Below are 21,023 nucleotides of genomic sequence, written 5' to 3' on the forward strand. Positions count from 1 at the left end.
AAACCAACAGAACTGCAGCCCCAGGCCAGCCCCGCGGCCCCGAGCCGGCGGCTTGGCTGCCGACCGCCTCGCGGAGACCCTGGCGGGGCTCCTGGCCCCTCGCTTCCCCTGAGGTCGCCTGGGGGATGCCTGAGGTTGGAACACGGGGCCAGCAGGGCGGGGGCCGGCGAGAGGGGCTGGCGCAGAAAAGCCAGGCGTGCTGGGTCAGCATGTGCGCACACTGCCCACGCCGACCCCGTCCTGACCCCGCCCGGGAGACCCCCACGGCTGGAGGGGGAGAGGGCTGAGGGCGGGCACGTGCTGGCAGCAGTCCTGTGCGGGCCCCAGCCGTGCCTGCCGGCCTGGGTCTCCGGGCTTGTGAGCCCCGCTCCCGGGAGTGTGCGTGCTGTCCCTGGAAATCTGGGGACACAGCCCTGTGTGTGTTCCCGGCAGGCCCGGCTCAGAGCACGTGGCTTCCCTGGGAGCCCCACTGACGCCAGCTCCCAAGGGACAGGGGCCAGCAGCCAGGGCCTCACCCTCCTCGTCCCAGCTCAGGCCACCCCCTGCCTGGCCCCAGCGGCTGTGTCCACCCGGAAGAACACCCGGGACTTTCTCCATCTCCTGAGAATACCTGGGGAACGCACCCAGTTGGTGGGGGCCTGGGCAGGGTCTCCTCACGTCCGTGAGCCAGGGGCAGGGGGTGTCCTCTAGCGCTTGGTGCACCTGGGCAGCTCCTGGACAGCCGCTCCCCAAGCCAGGGCCGCTGAGCGCCCGCTGGACGTGCGGCAGCTTGGCCTGTGCTGGGCCCTCGGCCTGCAGCCGCGCCTGGTTCCTGTGGTTGTGCTGTGCCTGGCCGCCTCACGGCTGTGAGTGTCCCATCCGTCCCTGTGTGCGCTCTCTGTGCCGGTCGTACCATGGCACGGCCAGGTGTCCAGCTCTGGACCTGACCTGTCACAGCCGCCTCCACCCAGTCACCCAAAGGGGTCCCTGCACATCGGGAGGGGGCCCGCCCCCGAACACTGCCACTCACAACCCTGCACACAGTCTCTCAGGGTGTGAGCTGTCACTCGGGTGTGAGCTGTCACTCAGGGTGTGAGCTGTGCTGTCACTCAGGGTGTGAGCTGTGCTGTCTCTCAGGGTGTGAGCTGTGCTGTCACTCAGGGTGTGAGCTGTGCTGTCTCTCAGGGTGTGAGCTGTGCTGTCTCTCAGGGTGTGAGCTGTCACTCGGGGTGTGAGCTGTGCTGTCTCTCAGGGTGTGAACTGCCACTCGGGGTGTGAGCTGTGCTGTCTCTCAGGGTGTGAGCTGTGCTGTCTCTCAGGGTGTGAGCTGTGCTGTCTCTCAGGGTGTGAGCTGTCACTCGGGGTGTGAGCTGTGCTGTCTCTCAGGGTGTGAACTGCCACTCAGGGTGTGAGCTGTGCTGTCACTCGGGTGTGAGCTGTGCTGTCTCTCAGGGTATGAGCTGTGCTGTCACTCAGGGTGTGAGCTGTACTATCACTCAGGGTGTGAGCTGTGCTGTCACTCAGGGTGTGAGCTGTGCTGTCACTCAGGGTGTGAGCTGTCACTCAGGGTGTGAGCTGCCACTCGGGGTGTGAGCTGTGCTGTCTCTCAGGGTGTGAGCTGTCACTCAGGGTGTGAGCTGTGCTGTCACTCGGGGTGTGAGCTGTGCTGTCACTCAGGGTGTGAGCTGTGCTGTCACTCAGGGTGTGAGCTGTCACTCAGGGTGTGAGCTGCCACTCGGGGTGTGAGCTGTGCTGTCTCTCAGGGTGTGAGCTGTCACTCAGGGTGTGAGCTGTGCTGTCACTCGGGGTGTGAGCTGTGCTGTCACTCAGGGTGTGAGCTGTCACTCGGGTGTGAGCTGTGCTGTCTCTCAGGGTGTGAGCTGTGCTGTCTCTCAGGGTGTGAGCTGTCACTCGGGGTGTGAGCTGTGCTGTCTCTCAGGGTGTGAGCTGTGCTGTCTCTCAGGGTGTGAGCTGTCACTCGGGGTGTGAGCTGTGCTGTCACTCAGGGTATGAGCTGTCACTCGGGGTGTGAGCTGTGCTGTCTCTCAGGGTGTGAGCTGTGCCATCACTCAGGGTGTGAGCTGTGCTGTCACTCAGGGTGTGAGCTGTGCTGTCACTCGGGGTGTGAGCTGTGCTGTCACTCAGGGTGTGAGCTGTCATTCGGGTGTGAGCTGTGCTGTCTCTCAGGGTGTGAGCTGTGCTGTCTCTCAGGGTGTGAGCTGTCACTCGGGGTGTGAGCTGTGCTGTCTCTCAGGGTGTGAGCTGTGCTGTCACTCAGGGTGTGAGCTGTCACTCAGGGTGTGAGCTGTGCTGTCACTCAGGGTATGAGCTGTCACTCGGGGTGTGAGCTGTGCTGTCTCTCAGGGTGTGAGCTGTGCCATCACTCAGGGTGTGAGCTGTGCTGTCACTCAGGGTGTGAGCTGTGCTGTCACTCAGGGTGTGAGCTGTCATTCGGGTGTGAGCTGTGCTGTCTCTCAGGGTGTGAGCTGTGCTGTCTCTCAGGGTGTGAGCTGTCACTCGGGGTGTGAGCTGTGCTGTCTCTCAGGGTGTGAGCTGTGCTGTCTCTCAGGGTGTGAGCTGTCACTCGGGGTGTGAGCTGTGCTGTCACTCAGGGTGTGAGCTGCCAGGGTGTGAGCTGTGCTGTCACTCGGGGTGTGAGCTGTCACTCAGGGTGTAGCCATTACTCAGGGTGTGAGCTGTGCTGTCACTCGGGGTGTGAGCTGTCACTCAAGGTGTAGCCATCACTCAGGGTGTGAGCTGTGCTGTCTCTCAGGGTGTGAGCTGTGCTGTCTCTCAGTGTGTGAGCTGCCACTCGGGGTGTGAGCTGTTCTGTCTCTCAGGGTGTGAGCTGTGCTGTCTCTCAGGGTGTGAGCTGTCACTCGGGGTGTGAGCTGTGCTGTCTCTCAGGGTGTGAGCTGTCTCTCAGGGTGTGAGCTGTGCTGTCACTCAGGGTGTGAGCTGTGTTGTCACTCAGGGTGTGAGCTGTGCTGTCTCTAAGGTGTGAGCTGTGCTGTCACTCAGGGTGTGAGCTGTGCTGTCTCTAAGGTGTGAGCTGTGCTGTCACTCAGGGTGTGAGCTGTGCTGTCTCTAAGGTGTGAGCTGTGCTGTCTCTCAGGGTGTGAGCTGTGCTGTCACTCAGGGTGTGAGCTGTGCTATCTCTAAGGTATGAGCTGTGCTATCACTCAGGGTGTGAGCTGTGCTGTCATTCAGGGTGTAGCCATCACTCAGAGTGTAGCCATCACTCAGAGTGTAGCCATCACTCAGGGTGTGAGCTGTGCTGTCTCTCAGGGTGTGAGCTGTGCTGTCACTCGGGGTGTGAGCTGTCACTCAGGGTGTGAGCTGTGCTGTCACTCAGGGTGTAGCCATCACTCAGGGTGTGAGCTGTGCTGTCACTCAGGGTGTGAGCTGTGCTGTCACTCAGGGTGTGAGCTGTGCTGTCACTCAGGGTGTAGCCATCACTCAGGGTGTGAGCTGTGCTGTCTCTCAGGGTGTGAGCTGTGCCGTCACTCAGGGTGTGAGCTGTGCTGTCACTCAGGGTGTAGCCATCACTCAGGGTGTGAGCTGTGCTGTCACTCAGGGTGTGAGCTGTCAGGGTGTGAGCTGTGCTGTCTCTAAGGTGTGAGCTGTGCTATCTCTCAGGGTGTGAGCTGTGCTGTCACTCAGGGTGTAGCCATCACTCAGGGTGTGAGCTGTGCTGTCACTCAGGGTGTGAGCTGTGCTGTCACTCAGGGTGTAGCCATCACCCAGGGTGTGAACCCCCTGCACCCCATTAGTTGGAGCCTCAGGGCCCCACATGTGGTTTTCTGGGATCTGAGTCTCTCTGCCCATTGGCTGATTTCTGGGGTCTGTACCCACTCCTTGGAGAGTCCCATGGCTTCTGGTCATCCTTGCTGTCTGTGTCGCGGCTGCTGGGCTCAACTGTGCATGTGAACAGCCACCTTGTAACCCAGCCATCGGAACCCCGCAGGCCCACAACCCCTGTCCCGTGTGGTTCTGCTCCGTGTCCTGCTCCTGGCTCCAGCTGCCCCCACAGCAGTGCTCCTAACACAGGCAGCTCACGTGTGCCCTGGGCCCCCCAGGGAGTGTGGAGATGCTGCACACATGTGTCCTGGGCCCTGGGGAGTGTGGGGACTCTGCACACGCGTGTCCTGGGCCCTGGGGAGCACATGACTCTGCACACGTGTGTCCTGGGGCCTGGAGAGCACATGACTCTGCACACGTGTGTCCTGGGCCCTGGGGAGCATGGGGACTCTGCACATGTGTGTCGTGGGGCCTGGGGAGCGTGGGGACTCTGCACACGTGTGTCCTGGGCCCTGGGGAACGTGGGGACTCTGCACACGTGTGTCCTGGGCCCTGGGGAGCACATGACTCTTCACACGTGTGTCCTGGGCCCTAGGGAGCATGGGGACTCTGCACACGCATGTCCTGGGCCCTGGGGAGCACATGACTCTGCACACGTGTGTCCTGGGGCCTGGGGAGCACATGACTCTGCACACGTGTGTCCTGGGCCCTGGGGAGCGTGGGGACTCTGCACACGTGTGTCGTGGGGCCTGGGGAGCATGTGACCCTGCACACGTGTGTCCTGGGTCCTGGGGAGCACGTGACCCTGCACACATGTGTCCTGGGGCCTGGGGAGCACATGACTCTGCACACGTGTGTCCTGGGCCCTGGGGAGTGTGGGGACTCTGCACACGTGTGTCCTGGGCCCTGGGGAGCGTGGGGACTCTGCACACATGTGTCGTGGGGCCTGGGGAGCACGTGACCCTGCACACGTGTGTCCTGGGCCCTGGGGAGCACATGACTCTGCACACGTGTGTCCTGGGCCCTGGGGAGCGTGGGGACTCTGCACACGTGTGTCCTGGGCCCTGGGGAGCACGTGACTCTGCACATGTGTGTCGTGGGGCCTGGGGAGCATGTGACCCTGCACACGTGTGTCCTGGGTCCTGGGGAGCACGTGACCCTGCACACATGTGTCCTGGGCCCTGGGGAGCACATGACTCTGCACACGTGTGTCCTGGGCCCTGGGGAGCGTGGGGACTCTGCACACGTGTGTCCTGGGGCCTGGGGAGCGTGGGGACTCTGCACACGTGGTCCCTGGGGCCTGGGGAGCGTGGGGACTCTGCACACGTGTGTCCTGGGCCCTGGGAAGCGTGGGGACTCTGCACACGTGTGTCCTGGGGCCTGGGGAGCGTGGGGACTCTGCACACGTGTGTCCTGGGGCCTGGGGAGCGTGGGGACTCTGCACACGTGTGTCCTGGTCCTGGGGAGCGTGGGGACTCTGCACACGTGTGTCCTGGGCCCTGGGGAGCATGGGGACTCTGCACACGTGTGTCCTGGGCCCTGGGGAGCGTGGGGACTCTGCACACGTGTGTCCTGGGCCCTGGGAAGCACATGACTCTGCACACGTGTGCCAAGGTGCATCTGTTCCTGCAGGCAGACAGAGGATCTCTCGTTTCCCTGAAGGCCCCGCGAGGACCTGGTCCCTGGCGCCTGCTGAAGCGAGCCCCCCGTGCGGGTGCCCCTGCTCCCATGTGCCGGGGACCTGGGCAGTCCGGGTCCTCCCTCCAGAACACCCAGGTACCAGGACCTCAGCTGCCAGCCCCACAGGCCACCGCCCCATTCTCTAGAGTCCCAGGCTGCTCCCCCATCCCCCGAGCATCTGGGTCTGGCGTCACAGTGCAAGTCCCTTGCCTCTCTTCCTTGTCCTCTGAGGGTCTGGACAGCTCGTCTCTCGCACACAGGGGCCCTTGGCAGCCTTCTCCTCTCAGCTCATCTCTCCCGGGAGCCCCTGACCGCTGGGCTCCAGCTCCAAATTCCACTGCAGCTGCACGGTGGAGCCACAGCCACTGGCGCCCTTTCCCGCCCGCACGCCGGCTCTCTGTGCCCTGTCCACGCACGGCGCCGGGGCGACTGCTGCCTGTCACTGACCATGGGGCCTTCGGTGCCCCTTCCCTGGAGGCCCCAAGCCGCCACAGTCTCAGCAGCACTTGAGGGGCGTGGGGACCCACTGACCCACAACCCTGGGTGCGTGGCACTCCCTGACCCACCGTCTCTGTGCAGGTCCAGAAGCACGGGACAGCTGGGTGCCTGGGGCAGGCTCCCCCGGCGAGCCTGAGTATTAGGGTGCTCTGCTCCCCGCTGCCGGGGTTCCGTGGACACGTGTGCCCCTGCCACGGGCCTCCCGGGCCTCATGCAGGCCCACCTGGTCGGGGCCGCGGGCGGGCAGGCTCGAGCCGTGTGCGTCTTTGGCCGCCCCGAGCCCATTCAGGGGTGTCTGGGCCCGCGTGTGTGAGCCCATTCATTCTTGTCTCGCGGCACAGGGCCGTCTGCACCCCGTCCGCCCATGTCTCAGAGACAGGCTGTGCGCTGTGGCCCCGTTCCCGGAACGGCTGCCGGGCAGCCAGCAGCACATTCCGGGGTTTGGCAGGGAGCCAACGCAAACCCCGGGCCCTGGCGCTAGGCAGCGCGGGAACCGGGTGGGGGGCGGGCGGGAGACGTGGCGGGGAGGGGGACCCTGTGATCGAAGCCTGTCCAAAGCACACAGTGTCCGCCCGCCAGGGGCACGGCGGGGTGGGCGGCACGTCCCGGACGGGCTGCCAGCAGCAGTGGCTGAGTGCGCAGGGTGGGCGGAATGTTCCAGACCCCTCCGCCCCGGCTGCCGCGTCCTGCCTGGGCCGCCCCGGCTGCCCACCCACTGGCTGCCGGGCCTCAGTTTGGGCGGGGGCGGGCTGTGGGGTGCCACCTCTGATGCCGCAGACCCCTGGCCAGGAGTCTCGGCGCTGAGCCCTCCCTTGGGGGAAGCATCCGGTGAGGCCCCCCGCGGAGCTGGATCATGGAGGGGAACGCGCGTGTGGCCCCCCACCCCCCACGGGGGCCGCCTGATGTCACACAGCCCCCTCCCTGGCTGTGCGTTAGGGGCCAGCCCAGCTCTGTGGTTGTCAGGGCAGCCCCCCCGGCCCCATCCTCTGGGTGAGGCACCCTGGGTGAGGGGCTGCTCCGAGCCCTCTGGTGGTCTCCGTCTCTCCCTCTCCCTGGCCTGGCTGCTCCATGGGGCCGCTGCCCCCCACCCCCAAGCCCCCCCAGGTCAGGGGCCGCCCAGAGACAGCTCCCAGGGCTTCTGGGAAGACGGACAAGGTGCCCTTTCAGACATGGGCAGGCCCCGTGGGCGGCCCAGGCCCTCACGCCCGGCTGGAAGGGCCGGTCCAGCCAAAGCCCCAGGGGCACAGCCTCGCCACGTGGGGACCCCAGTGGAGGCGGCGGTGACTCACATCTGCCCAGGGCTGCAGCCGCTGGGCTCGGGCCCCCACAGGCCCGCTGTCCCCCGCTCAGGCCTGGGGGGGCTGGTGAATTGTCCGGGCCCCAGGGCAGGGGTCTGCAGGGGACAGGGCAGTGACCCCAAGCTGTGTCCCAGCTGCTCCGGGGCCAGCCCTGCATGTGTCCCCCTTCCCTGGCCCCCTCTCAGTCTCCCTGGGCTCACCCCAGGGCAGCAGCTGGCCCTGGGGGCACGCACAGCCCGAGGTCAGTGGGGGCAGGCCCTGCCAGGCAGAGGTGGCCAAGCAGGGAGCAATCAGCCGGGTTCCAAGCTCCCCCTGCCGACCGCTGGCCGCGCCTGGAGGCGGCCTGACCTCTGGCTCCCGCCCGACCCCTGCTCCTGCCCGCCGGCCCAGCCCGGCTCTGCCTGTGCCTGCTCAGCCCCGGCGGCCCCAGCAGTCATTCGGGCGCCCCCTTCCGTACAGCAGGCATCCTGTGGCCCGACCCTGTCTGTCCGTCTGGGACCCCTGGCCCCCCATGAGGAGCCTCTGCTTGTGAGCCAGCCCCCGCCCCGGGAGTCAGAGCCCGGAGCCCTCCTCCCCGAGACCCTCTCCCACCCAGCCAGGCTGGCCGGATCCAGGAGACCTGGGCACGGCAGAGGACTCGGGCCGTCCCCCAGGCCCCAGCCAGGGTGCCCCCGGCCGCATTCCTGACCAGAGGGCATCAAAGGCACCGCAGAGCCACCCCAGCAGCTGGGGGAGGCAGCGGGAGCCCGGCCCCCGTCAGCCCCAGTATCAGCGCTGGGAAAGCAGAGTCAGGGTGTGGGGTGGAGTCGGGGTGGGGAGCAGGTGCAGCAGGAGGAACGGGGGGGGGCAGGCAGAGGGGAAGGAGGCAGCCTGCAGCTGCCCAGGGTGCCAGCACCCCAGTCCCTGCTGTGCCCCGGCCTCCTCCTCGCGGCAGGTACAGGCGCCTCTCCTCACCGGTGTGGCACGTTCACCTGCAACACTCACACGGGGACGTGCACACGCACACGCACACGCACACGCACACACACACACATGCACACTCATGCGCTCCCTCTCTCAGAAAGCAGAGGCCCCAGTGTCCTCGTGGAGTCCCCCCACCCATCCCCCCTGCCCTGGCAGCAGCCCCGGCCTCACGAACCTGCCCTGGGAGAAAGGGGTCCCGGCTCCCCAGAGACCACCAGCTCCGAGTGGTGTGCAGAGACGCAGTGGCTGTGCCTTAGCCCCGTGAGCCGACTCGGGCAGGCCGGGGCCCCCGCGGGCGCTGGCTCGGCTGCCTGGTGCTTTTGGGCCGTGCTCGGCTGGAGCCCAGGGTCTCGCCGCCTCCAGCCCGGCTCCTGACCACTGGCCGCGGCCTTGTGTTCCAGGCAGAGCACATGGGGTTCCACAGTGGCCAGGGCCTGGTCCAGAACCAAACCCAGCCTTGTCCAGCTGGGTGAGGAGGCCTGGCCGCCGCCCTTCCCGGCACCCCTGCCCAGCCCCACCCAGCTCACTGCCTGTCCGCCCCGCGTCGGAGGCACCTTGGCCCCCGCCACCTCGGCAGGGCAGCTCCTGGAAGGCGGGCGCAGGGCTGGGAGCATCTGGTGCGTGGGTGCCCCCCCCAAGGGCCTGGAGCCCCCCTGACCCGAGGGAACACTGCCCCTCCCGGCAGCCCCTTGCTTGCATTCCTGGGTGACCTGGCCAAGGGCTCCACTCCCTGTTCCTGTTCCTGTCCTCCGTCTCAGGGCGCCAGCCCTGCCCAGGCGAGCGAGGGCACGGGGCAGGGGGAGAATGCAGGCCAGCCATGGTCCCCTGCCTGCCCTGGGCGCCCTCGAGGGGTCCCAGGCCCGTGGGTGGCAGCAGGGGGAGCTCTGCTGCTGCCTCAGGCCTGGAGTGACCGCATGGAGACATCCGTCAGCTCTGCCGGCCTGCATGGCTGCCGCTGGCGGCCAGGGGCCAGCCCTGCCCTGGTTGCTCCAAGCTACCCCCGCCGGCCTCGTTGTGTCCCGCCGAGCACCACCCCGGAGCTGCCCAGTCGGAGACCGTGTGGGGGCCAGGGCGAGCTGCGTAGGCCTGTCGGGCCCCCGCCCGCCTCCACACGCTGTGACAGCGCCTGGGTTTCTGGGTCGCTCACCGCCGCCTCTCCCAGCTGGACATCTGTCCGGCCTCGAGGGGCCTGTGGGTCCCGGAGAGGCGTCTCGGGCTGTCCGCTGGGCTCTGAGCAGGGCGGGGACCCCTCTGCACCTCAGCTCCCCTCCACCACTGCGGGCGGTCACAGTGCCCGCCTCCGAGGGCGGCCAGGAGAACCATGGATTTCCGGGTGGGCAGTGCCGAGAGCAGAGGCTGGGGAGTGAAGGCAGGTTCTGAGCTTGTCCCCGCTGCTGTGCGTGTGTCCTGTGTCACCTCTCGGTCTCTGAGCCCACCCATCAGTTCTCTCTACCCAACCTCCACCCACTCCTCCACCCACCCTCCTGTCCACCCATCCGCTCCTCCACCTTCCCTCCCTCCCTCCCTCCCTCCCTCCCTCCCTCCCTCCCTCCCTCCCTCCCTCCAGTGTCCGGGTCCACGTTGCCACCGTCCGGGGACGTTGCTGGAGACCATAGGCCCAGAGGATTTGCCCGAGGCCACAGGAGTGGGGCACGGGAGCCTGCACACAGGCTTTGCTGGCCAGGGGCTACATGTGACCGTGACCAGGCAGTCTCCCCAGAGCCTCTGCCCTCGGAACAGGGCCCCCGAAGCCACTGCGTTCACTGCTCCGCCTGTGACCTTGCTGGGTAAAGACACTCCCACCTCATCAGCTGCAGGGGCCCTGGACCCCGGGGACACACCCTGGACACACCCTGGGGCACACCCTGGACACCCGCGGGGCAGCCGGGCAGGGAGCTGCGGTGCCAAGAACCTCCAGACAGCCAAGCTCTCCATGCTGGCAGAATGGGGTGGACAGGGTGTGGGATGCAGACGCCCCCACCCCTGACCCCGGGCCAGCCCCCCGCCAAGCCCTGAGAGCCTCGCTGGCCTGCCCCGGGCTGCTCCAGGGGACCAGGAAGGAGTCGAGTGCGTGTCCCTGCAGGGGTCAGTGCAGGACAGTGCACGCGGGCTCCCAGCGGCTGTGCCCACCCTGGGCCCCAGCCCTGCACAAAAGGGGGTTCGGTGGGAGGTGCCGAGAGCCCCTGAGGTCCAGCCCGGCCTACGCGAAAGCAAAGCCCCACCCCCAGCGCATCAGCAGATGCGGGCGCAAAGGGTTCCTGGCTCCAGGAGCACAGAGGTGGCTGGGGCGGCTGGGGAGGCCGGTGACGGCCCCTGCACTGGGAGGGGCGTCCCTGGCGCTGCTGCTAGCGCCAGTGCACGGGGTCCACCTGCTGCTGAAGGCTCAGGAAATGTTTTCCGGGTATCGGCCGTGCCAAGGTCAGAGGGGGCAGGAGCGAGGCCCCTGGCTGGGTTCGGAGCCTTGGAGAGTCAGGTGCTCGGCCAGCCAGGCCCGCAGGTGGGGGAAAGCCCGGGATCTGAGCAGTGAGGGGCGGGGTCCCAAGGCTACTGTGATCCACCCGAGACATCTGCGGGGGTCCGGGGGGAACTGCGGGGTCTCCGTGTGAGTCCCCTCTGCCTTGGGCAAGCTGGCCTGGCCGTCACTGGAAGAGAATGGTCGTGCCCCCGCGGGCAGAATTTCACACACAGGGAAGCGCAGAGCACACGGCGACCCCACCTGGACCCCAGCCCCCCCCGCCCCCCCAGGAGCCCCGTCCTCCCACAGGTCACCCGCCCACCTCGTCCTCTGCCGGCGCCTCTGTCCTCGGGGCTGCAACAGACGGGGACTCTAAAGAGCCTCGCGGCACCCACTAGCACACACTTCTTGAGCGCAGCATTAGCTCTGCCCAAGGCTCAGGGGTGCCCGGGCGTCCCCCTAGGGGCTCTCGCAGACGGTGGCGCCAGCTCCAGTCCACACTCGCTGCCTTGCCGGGGCCCTGAGCCCCTCTTGACCCACAGGTGGTCCCGGGATGGAGGATGGGCGTTCGGCAAGATGCCAGCCGGGAGCCGGCTTCCCACGTGGGCTGGGGCAGACCCGGAGGAGGTGGTGACGCTGGAGACGCGGAGCTCCTACCCCGGCGTGGGAGATTCAGCCGAGGTCCTGGGTCGCCCCCAGCTTGGTGGGCGTTTGCTGGGTGAACCAGGGGACGGGCGTTCTCCCAGCCTCTGTCTGAATTCTTGCCGGTTTTTTATTGTGAAGAAGCGAGGTGTGGCCGACGCCTGCAGCTCCCGGATGGCGCCCCTGCCAGGTGCCAGGTGCTCCTCCGGGCGCCAGATCTCTCCTGAGACCTCAGACCTGGTGGGTTCACGGCCGGGTCTCGGCGTGAGCGGGAAAGGAGGCGTCCACTCTGTCTCTCGCCCTGCGGTATGGCGGCCCAGCCAGCGGGTTTCAGTGTGGCCGACTAGAACCTTCCATGGCCCGGATCCCCAGGAGCTCCGTTTTTTTGTTTTGTTTTGTTTTGTTACAGATAGAGTTAGACAGTGAGAGAGAGAGAGAAAGGTCTTCCCTCTGTTGGTTCACCCCCCAAATGGCTGCTACAGCCAGCACTGCGCCGATCCAAAGCCAGGACCAGTGCTTCCTCCTGGTCTCCCATGTGGGTGCAGGGCCCAAGCACCTGAGCCATCCTCCACTGCCCTCCCGGGCCACAGCAGAGAGCTGGACTGGAAGAGGAGCAACTGGGACTAGAACCCGGTGCCCATAGGGGGTGCCGGCGCTGCAGGCAGAGGATTAACCAAGTGAGCCACGGCGCCGGCCCCAGGAGCTCCGGTCTTAGCAGCTGCTGGTGACGCTTCCGGCAGCTCAGCAGCCGCCGGTGTACCTGCAGTTTGATTGGCGGCGTCACCCATGCGTGTGTTACGTCCTAGAACCAAAGCCTGCTGCTGGCCAGTCGGCCCCTGGACCTGAGTCCCGGGGGTGGAGGCTTCACCGGTTAAGGCGTCCAGGAGGCGGGAGGCTCTGCCTCCCCGCTCACCACGTGACCCCACCCTCTCCTCACAGATGCCAGACCCTGCCCTGGCGCCCCACAAAGTGTGAGCTGGACACACCCCCCTCCGTCACAGCCACTTCTCCCAGGCCTTTTGTCGAGGGCACGGCAGGCAGAGGGGAGCAGAGCCGACTGGGTGAAGTCATGGCCGAGCCCCAGGGGAGTTCGGCACCGGGCCAGCTGTCCAGGGGGCGCCGGAAGCACCTGAGAGGAGCCCCCGGCAGCCACAAGGACCTGGGTTCCGCCCACGACCGGGGTGAGGTGCCGGTCCCACAGCAGCCTGGGGGACCCAGAGCAGACACCCCCCAGCCTCCCATGCCCTGCAGAGCTGGGAGCCAACCCACATGGTGGAACCCACCCAGCGGCCCACTGCCCCGAGAGCCAGGGCCCCGGCCCGGTCCCCACCCTGGGCCCTGTTGGCACCTGGGGCTGACGCATTGGTGGCTGTGGGTCCCTGGTCTGTGCCACAGTCACAGCCACACACTGGGCGTCCCCCTCGTGGGATCAGGCTGGGGAGGGGCCGGCCTCCGGGCCTGCTTAGTTGTTGGCAGCATTCAGTGCCTGTGGCTGTGGGGCTGGGGTCCCCCAACAGGCCCCCTACTGTCCCGGGGGAGGTGGACCCACCACAGGCAGTCACGTGGTCACCTCCTTTCTTGTATTTATTTGAAAGGCAGAGTTACAGAGGAGAGGCAGAGGCAGAAGCAGGGGGAGAGAGAGAGAGAGAGAGAGAGAGAGGTCTTCCATCCAACGGTCACGCCCCAGATGGCCACAATGGCTGGGGCTGGGCCAGGCTGAAGCCAGGAGCCAGGAGCTTCTTCCGGGTCTCCCACGTGGGTGCAGGGGCCCAAGGAGTTGGGCCGTCCTCCGATGCTTTCCCAGGCCACAGCAGGGAGCTGGCTGGGCAGAGGAGCAGCCGGGACTGGAACCGGCGCCCATGTGGGATGCCGGCGTCTCAGGCGGTGACTTAACCCGCTGCACCGCCGTGCCGGCCCCCTTCCTTCGTCCAGGCCGCCGGGGTGAATGTGGCTGGGGTCTCAGGCACAAGAATGTGATCCCAGCTGCGACAGCCAGCACTTTGCCGTCATCTGCCCGTCAGAAGCAAGTCCCGCCCCTCGCAGGGGTAGAGGTTACTGAGGTCACGGAGGCTCTGTCTGCCACCCTAGATAACTCAGTCCCAGGCTGGAGGACGCAGACCAGCTCCTGGCCTCTGCCCACCCGACGCCAGCAGCAGCTCAGAGCAGTGACAGCCCAGCGAGTCTGCAGCCCTGCCCACTCCCTCTGCCCACTGCCCTCTGCCCTCTTCCCACTGCCCACTCCCTCTGCCCACTGCCCTCTGCCCTCTTCCCACTGCCCACTGCCCACTCCCTCTGCCCACTCCCTCTGCGCACTGCCCACTGCCCACTCCCTCTGCCCTCTGCCCACTGCCTCTGCCAACTGCCCACTGCCCACTGCCCACTGCCCACTCCCTCTGCGCACTGCCCACTGCCCACTCCCTCTGCCCACTGCCCACTGCCTCTGCCAACTGCCCACTGCCCACTGCCCACTCCCTCTGCCCACTGCCCACTCCCTCTGCGCACTGCCCACTGCCCTCTGCCCACTCCCTCTGCCAACTGCCCACTGCCCACTCCCTCTGCGCACTGCCCACTGCCCACTCCCTCTGCCCTCTGCCCACTGCCTCTGCCAACTGCCCACTGCCCACTGCCCACTCCCTCTGCCCACTGCCCACTGCCCACTCCCTCTGCCCACTGCCCACTCCCTCTGCCCACTGCCCACTGCCCACTCCCTCTGCCCACTGCCCACTCCCTCTGCCCTCTGCCCACTGCCCACTCCCTCTGCGCACTGCCCACTGCCCACTCCCTCTGCCCACTGCCCACTCCCTCTGCCCACTGCCCACTGCCCACTCCCTCTGCCCACTGCCCACTCCCTCTGCGCACTGCCCACTCCCTCTGCCCTCTTCCCACTGCCCACTGCCCACTCCCTCTGCCAACTGCCCACTGCCCACTCCCTCTGCCCACTGTCCTCTGCCCACTGCCCTCTGCCCACTCTCTCTGCCCACGGCCCTCTGCCCACTGCCCACTGCCCACTGCCCTCTGCCCACTGCCCACTCCCTCTGCCCACTGCCCATTACCCACTCCCTCTGCCTACGGTGCCGGCACCCCGGGTTCTGTCCCGGTTGTTCCTCTTTCAGTCCAGCTCTCTGCTGTGGCCCGGGAGGGCAGTGGAGGATGGCCCAAGTGTTTGGGCCCTGCACCTGCATGGGAAACCGGGGGGAGGCACCTGGCTCCTGGCTTCGGATCGGGCAGCGCCGGCTATGGCGGCCACTTGGGGGGTGAACCAACAGAAGGAAGACTTTTCTCTCTGTCTCTCTCTCTCACTAACTCTGCCTGTAAAAAAAAAAAAAAGATTTATTTATTTATTTGAAAGCAGAGTTACAGATAGAGGTGGAGAGAGAGAGAGAGATCTTCCATCCCCTGGTTCATTCCCCAGATGGCTGCAGCAGCCAGAGCTGGGCCGACCCGAAGCCAGGAGCCAGGAGCTTCTTCTGGGTCTCCCACGCGGGTGCAGGGGCCCAGGCACTTGGGCCATCCTCTGCTGCTTTCCCAGGCCATAGCTGGGAGCTGGATTGGAAGTGGGGCAGCCGGGACTTGGACGGGCGCCCATGTGGGATGCTGGAGTTGCGGGCAGCAGTGTGCCCATGTGGGCCAGGCTCCGGCCCCGCCCGGCACTACCCTGTAGAATTCTTTAGCAAAGATGCACTTTCTCACGGTGCACACTCGGTGTGGGAAGACGGACACGTGGTGGCTTTCCAACACGTGAGCTGTTTTGCGATCACAGAGTAAACTCTCTGACGTGTACTTAGCGTCCCCCCCCCCCAATCACTGTCACCGCCAAGGTCGAAGTCAGCCTGCCTGTGGCCTTGCTGCACTGGGGCCGGGAGCCCTGGTGTCACTCGGCTGCCCCCTCCGCCCGGCCGAGGTCACCGCGTCCCCAGGCTGTGCTCTTGGCCCCAAGCTCGGTCGGGGCTGTGTCTGGATTCCCTCCCGCAGGGCCATGGAACCCAGGGCAGACTTTGCTTTGCTCCTCCCGAGCCCACAGCGAGAGGTCAGAGTTCAGAGGGTCTGGACATCTTTCGGTCACTTGCTGCTTGGGGCGGGGCCTTGGTCCTTGGCTGGGATGCCCACGCCCCTTGTCAGAGTGCCTGGGGTCCCTCCCAGCTCTGCCTCCCGCTGATGCACACCGGGGAGGCAGCGGGCGAGGGCTCCTGGCCCGGCTCCACCTGCTGCAGGTGCCTGGGCACTGAATCAGCGGTGGACACTGCTGTCCGTGCCTGGCTTTGCAGTGGAGAACACAGACCCGGGGTACAGAGAGCCGGCTGTCCAGTCAGGTCCCCGGGAAAATCGCCCCCAGCCAGCTCGAGGGTCTTCATCCGGTCTGCCAAGACCCTGGGTCTCAGGTTTGGCCTCACATGGGGAGGGGCTGGCACAGGCTGTCAGTCTGGGGAGACTTCAAGTTGTGATTGTCACGCCTGCCGGCGGCCACGTCTTTGGGCACCTCCAAGTGGCCACAGTGTGGTTTGGGAAGGCAGCCTCCTTGTTCTGGGAGGGGGCTGGGGTCCGGGCTGGTCCCTGAGATGCCCTGCGCCCCGGGACCCCGGCTCCTCCGGCAGGGACATGGGCGGGAGTTCGGGGATCACACGCTGGGTGCCGGGATCTCCTGGCTGCTGCCTGGGGGCCTCTGGGTCTCTGGGGGACAAGATTAGGAAATATTTGCTTGCTCCAGGGGTGCTGGTTTTCTCGATTGTACTGAAATGCAGATAACAACGGGCTGCCTCTTATCGTGCAGCTCAGAGGTGCCGAGCCCGGGACGGGGAGGCGGCTGGCTAACCCTGCCCACAGCCAGCCGGGGCTCGGAGAAGACGCCAACGCCAGCGCCCGCGGGAATCCCAGAGTCCTCCTCGTGGGGCCGGAGCATCTGTCAATCAAGGTGACGGACACAGCACCAGCCTTCCGGCTCAGACGCCGTGGGGCAGCCGTCAGGTGGTGCAAACGTGGAAACCCCCCCATCAGTGCACACCACGGCTCCTGTTCTTGGGGTGATGGGCGGGGGGCGCTGCTGAGGGGCCTGGGTGCCTGACTCTTGAGGCTGCAGCAGAGACGTTGGGGCCCGGGAGCCCCTCCCCCGGGCAGACCCACGCAGAGCTGCGTGACAGGACCGACCATGTGCGGTCAGAGGGGCAGCTGGGGTCTCCCGGCCGAGACCACACAGGCCCGGCCCTGCCCAGCTTCCGGGGTCGGGGAGGTGCAGTGGCTTCACGGTGCCTCAGCCGCGGCCACAGGCAGCATTCACTCCGCGCTCTGTGGCCCGGAGAGTGGCCGTGGCTTCTCACGTCCCACATGGGAGTGAGGGCTCTGGGGCTCCCCGAAGAGGAAGGTTCGCTCCCTGCAGGGACGGCCCTCAGCGGCCACGCCACACACCTGCTCCCAGAGGGCGGGCAGCATGTCACGGAGACGTGCACTGACCGGTAGACAGAAACGGGAAACGGAAATGAGAGGAGCCCAGGGCCCAGGTGCGTGGGAGGAGACGCTGTGTACCGGCCCTGGGGAGGAGCCGGCCCCTGCATACCTGGGGCTGGGCCAGCAGCGCCCGGGGCCCGAGACCACAGGCGTCAGCTATGTGAGCCACTGTTGTCACAACCGCCCACCGGTGCCGGCCCTCACAAGGCTTCCAGGCCCCGTTCCAGCACGCAGGCATCCTCTGGGCGGGGGGGGGGGCGGCGAAAACCAGCACCTGCTCAGGTCCCTGGCTCTGCCCGAGAGAGAGACAGAGAGACAGAGACAGAGAGAGACAGAAAGACAGAGAGAGAGAGAGACAGAGAGAGATAGAGAGACAGAGACAGAGAGACAGAGAGAGACAGAGACAGACAGAGACAGAGAGACAGAGACAGAGAGACAGAGAGAGACAGAGAGACAGAGAGACAGAGAGAGAGAGACAGAGAGAGGGAGGGAGACTCCACGCTGCAGCCCCGGCAAAGGGCCCGGCAGCTGCTGCCTCCCAGGAAGACCCCTGGGCCCTGCACACGCCTTTGACCCCACGGCCTCCAGCTGCAGAGCGGTGGAGCCGGTCACAAGTCCTGCCAGCCGCTGTGTCACGGACGAAAGGATCAAGGGACGTTGGGGCTTTGTTCCCAGGGTTGGGGGAGCCTCTGTCAAACTTGGGGTGAACCCTGATTTCCTCTTCCGCTCCACTGGCCCAGCTCAGTGACTGGAAGGGGCTGGTCACTGGGCAGGGGGCGGCGGGAGGGCAGGAGAGGCCGTGTGCAGGACAGCAGTGGCGCAGGGGCCTGCACAGATCTGGTCCCTGGGAAGCAGGGGGCAGTGGGGAGGGGCAGCTGCGCTCTGAGAGCCACAGTCCACGCTCAGGAGGCTGCGTTTGCTCCCACGCATGCCAGGAGTCCTGGGCGCAGGTTGGAACACGTGCAGAAGACACGGGGGCTGGGGCTGGGGCAGCAAGCTAAGCCGCCCCCTGCAGTGCCGGCATCCCAGATGGGCGCGGGTTCGCGTCCCAGCTGATCCTCTTCCCATCCAGCTCTCTGCTCTGGCCTGGGAAAGCAGTGGAAGGTGGTCCAAGTGCTTGGGCTCCTGCACCCGCGTGGGAGACCCGGATGGAGCTCCTGAGTCGTGGTTTTGGCCTGGCCCAGCCCCTGCTATTGTGGCCATTTAGGGAGCAGAAAAGAGGATGGAAGACCTCTCTCTCTCTCTCTCTCTCTCTGTCACTCCCTCTCCCCCACTCTCTGTCGAACTCTGACTTTCAAACAAGTACCCCTTTTTCTAGAAAAAAGAAGGAGCAAAGGGGCGGGGTGCACAGTGAAGGGCCGACTCCCGCCGATCACTAAGAAAACAGAACCCGGCGGGATAGGGAAACGGGGAGATGTCACAGCCGTCCCGGCGACTCCAGGGACAGCGAGCGGTGAGAGCGCAGCCTCGAGAGCCGTCGGGGCCACGGCCACGGCGAGAGTCGCTGCCTCCACCGGGGGGCCGGGGCCCCGAGGAGGACGGCAGCACGTGCCGGGCAGGGGTGGGGACAGGGCGCCCTGGGCACTGCCCAGGACTGTGGAGCGACGCAGCCGCCCGGGCGACAGTGGGCAGCAGGGGGCCGCTGCTCCAGGGATCAGACAAAGGGGGGCGTTGGGCCTGGCGGGGAAGACGCTGGGGAGGACGCTCGCCCACACACGGGAGCGCCTGGGTTCCACGTCGGCTCCAGCTTCCTGCTCACGGGGTCCTGGGGGGTGGCAGTGGTGGCTCACGTGGCTTGGACCTTCATGCCCACGTGGGAGTCCTGGTCGCGTTCCTGGCTCCGGCTGAAGCCAGGGCCCGGGCTGTGGAGGACAGCAGATGGGTGCCGCGTGTCTGTCTGTCTGTCTGTGTGGCTCCGTGTGTCTGATTAATTCGTTGTTTCCACAGTGCTCGGTGGAAGAGGCTGCTTGTGCACGGCCTCCCGCTGTGTGACCCGTCTTCTAGAACTTTCCACCCCAGACAGGCCGACCTTCGAACGCCCTGCCGCAGCTGGCCGTGGCAAGGAGGCCGCCGTCCCTCTCGCTCCTGGAATCATCGGGAAACCGGGAACAATGTGCGCCCCTGTGCCTGCCGGGCCAGGGCCTTCCCGCAGCCGCCAAGAGCCTGCAGCAGCTCCGGGAAGCGGTGTCGCCGCCCACGTGTCCCCCGCGGCCCTGGCTGCCAGGTTCCCGGCAGTGGCCACAGCTCTGCCCCCCACCAGGAGGGAGCGCCAGGAAGCAGTGACCCCGACACCCACGGACGCCTCCCGCAGCCCCCGCAGGCATAGGGAGCTGGCGGCGGACCTTCAGCCAGAGTCTCGCTGCCTCCCCCGGGAACAGGGCCCCCCACAGACACAGGAGCTGGGGAGCTGGCGCCCGGGGGCCCGTGAAATTCAGCCTCCCCCACGGCGAGCTGCGGAAGCCCAGGTCACCTTCAGGAAGAAAGGCAGTCCTAGGCAGTCCGGGGGGGAAGAAGGCGGGAGGGCCGGGGCCGGGGCCGGGGCGCACTGACCTTCAGGGTGGACATTAGCTCACCGCAATGGAACGCTGAGTTTGTCGGGATGAAGGGGGAAATCCGCCCGCTGCCTCCGAGCCGGGGCTCTGGGGCCAGGCTGCCCAGGAGGTGGGGAGTCGGAAGCACAGACTTGGGGGGCCGCCGAGCTCAGGGCTGAAGATGCTGCTCGGCCAATCACGGGGCCTGGCATGTGTCCCAGCCCTGCTTCCCGGCCAGCTTTCTGCCGGCGCGCACCCCGGGGGGGCAGCTGGGATGGCTCCAGGCCTCAGGTCCCTGCCACTCACCTGGGAGACCAGACGGAGTTCCAGGCTCCCAGCCTCGGCCTGGCCTAGCCCTGGCCATTGGGGGCATCTGGGAACTGAAGTAGTGCATAGGGGAGATTCTCTCTCTCCTCCCCGCCTTTTTTTTAAAGGTTTATTTATTTATTTAAGAGTTTCACAGAGAGAGGAGAGGCAGAGAAAGAGAGAGAGAGAGAGAAAGAGAGAGGTCTTCCATCCGCTGGTTCACTCCCCAATTGGCTGCAATGGCTGGAGCTGCGCCAATCCAAAGCCAGGAGCCAGGAGCTTCCTCTGGGTCTCCCATGTGGGTGCAGGGGCCCAAGGCCTGGGGTCACTTTCCACTGCTTTCCCAGGTCACAGCAGAGAGCTGGACTGGAAGTGGAGCAGCTGGGACACGAACCGGCGCCCATCTGGGATGCCGGCACTGCAGGTGGCGGCTTTATCCACTACACCACAGTGCTGGCCCCTCTCTCTCTGCCTTTTAAATAAAATTTCAAAAGAAAAAATGAACGTAGTAAAGAATGTGTCGATATTTTAAATGCTTTTCTTCTGTAGTAACGGCATCCCATCTGGGCGCCGGTTCACCGGGAGGCACCCACCAAACTGCTCGACACTCGGCCTCGGCAGCAGCCTCCGGCGAGCACACGATGCTGCCTGTCTTTCTTTCCAATAAGTCATTGTATTTTTTGAGGTTTTATTTATTTGAAAAGCAGAGTGAAGAGAGGTGGGTGGGGAGACACATCTTCCATTTGCTGGTCACTGCCCGGACGCCTGCAACTGTCACGGCTGGGCCAGGCGGAAGCCACGAGGAGCCTGGAACTTGGTCTGGGTCCCCACGCGGGTGGCAGGGCCCGGGGGTGTGGGGTGCCCCCTGGAGCGGAGGTGGGGCTGTTGCAGGCGGCGTCCTGCCCGCCTTCTCGATTTTGTTTGAGCCCCTCTCGCGGGCACGTGGCAGGCACTCGCCACGGCTGTGGGCTGACTCCCGGCGCCGATGGCACTGGGCGTGCGTGGCGTGGGTTTGGCAAAGCGTGTTTGCACCTCTCGCCTGCTGCGTGGCCGGGCGCGTCGCTTGCTCAGTGTCTCCGGTGAGCCGTGGCCGCAGTGCTGCGCCCGGGGCAGCTGCTCACCTGCGCTTTCACTCCTAGCAGCCTGAAGAACAGAGGGTTCCGGTCGCGGTGGCGCCGTCACTCGTGCCCTCTGCACGGACCGCCCTTTCTCCACTGATCTGCAGCCATTCCTGGAAGCTTCCGTCCTGATCCGCAGCCCCGTGGACCCGTGGGTCTCTGACGCCTCAGCTGCACTGTGTGGGCGTCTGGTTGGGGAACCAGGCCGGCTGCCTCCCGAAGTTGCTCTCAAAACTGATCCTGGCAGGGCCGGCGCTGTGGCACAGCGGGTTAACGCCCTGGCTTGCAGTGCCGGCATCCCACATGGGCGCCG

The sequence above is a fragment of the Lepus europaeus genome, chromosome 7 (assembly GCF_033115175.1).
Source record: "Lepus europaeus isolate LE1 chromosome 7, mLepTim1.pri, whole genome shotgun sequence".
Classification (NCBI taxonomy): Eukaryota; Metazoa; Chordata; class Mammalia; order Lagomorpha; family Leporidae; genus Lepus; species Lepus europaeus.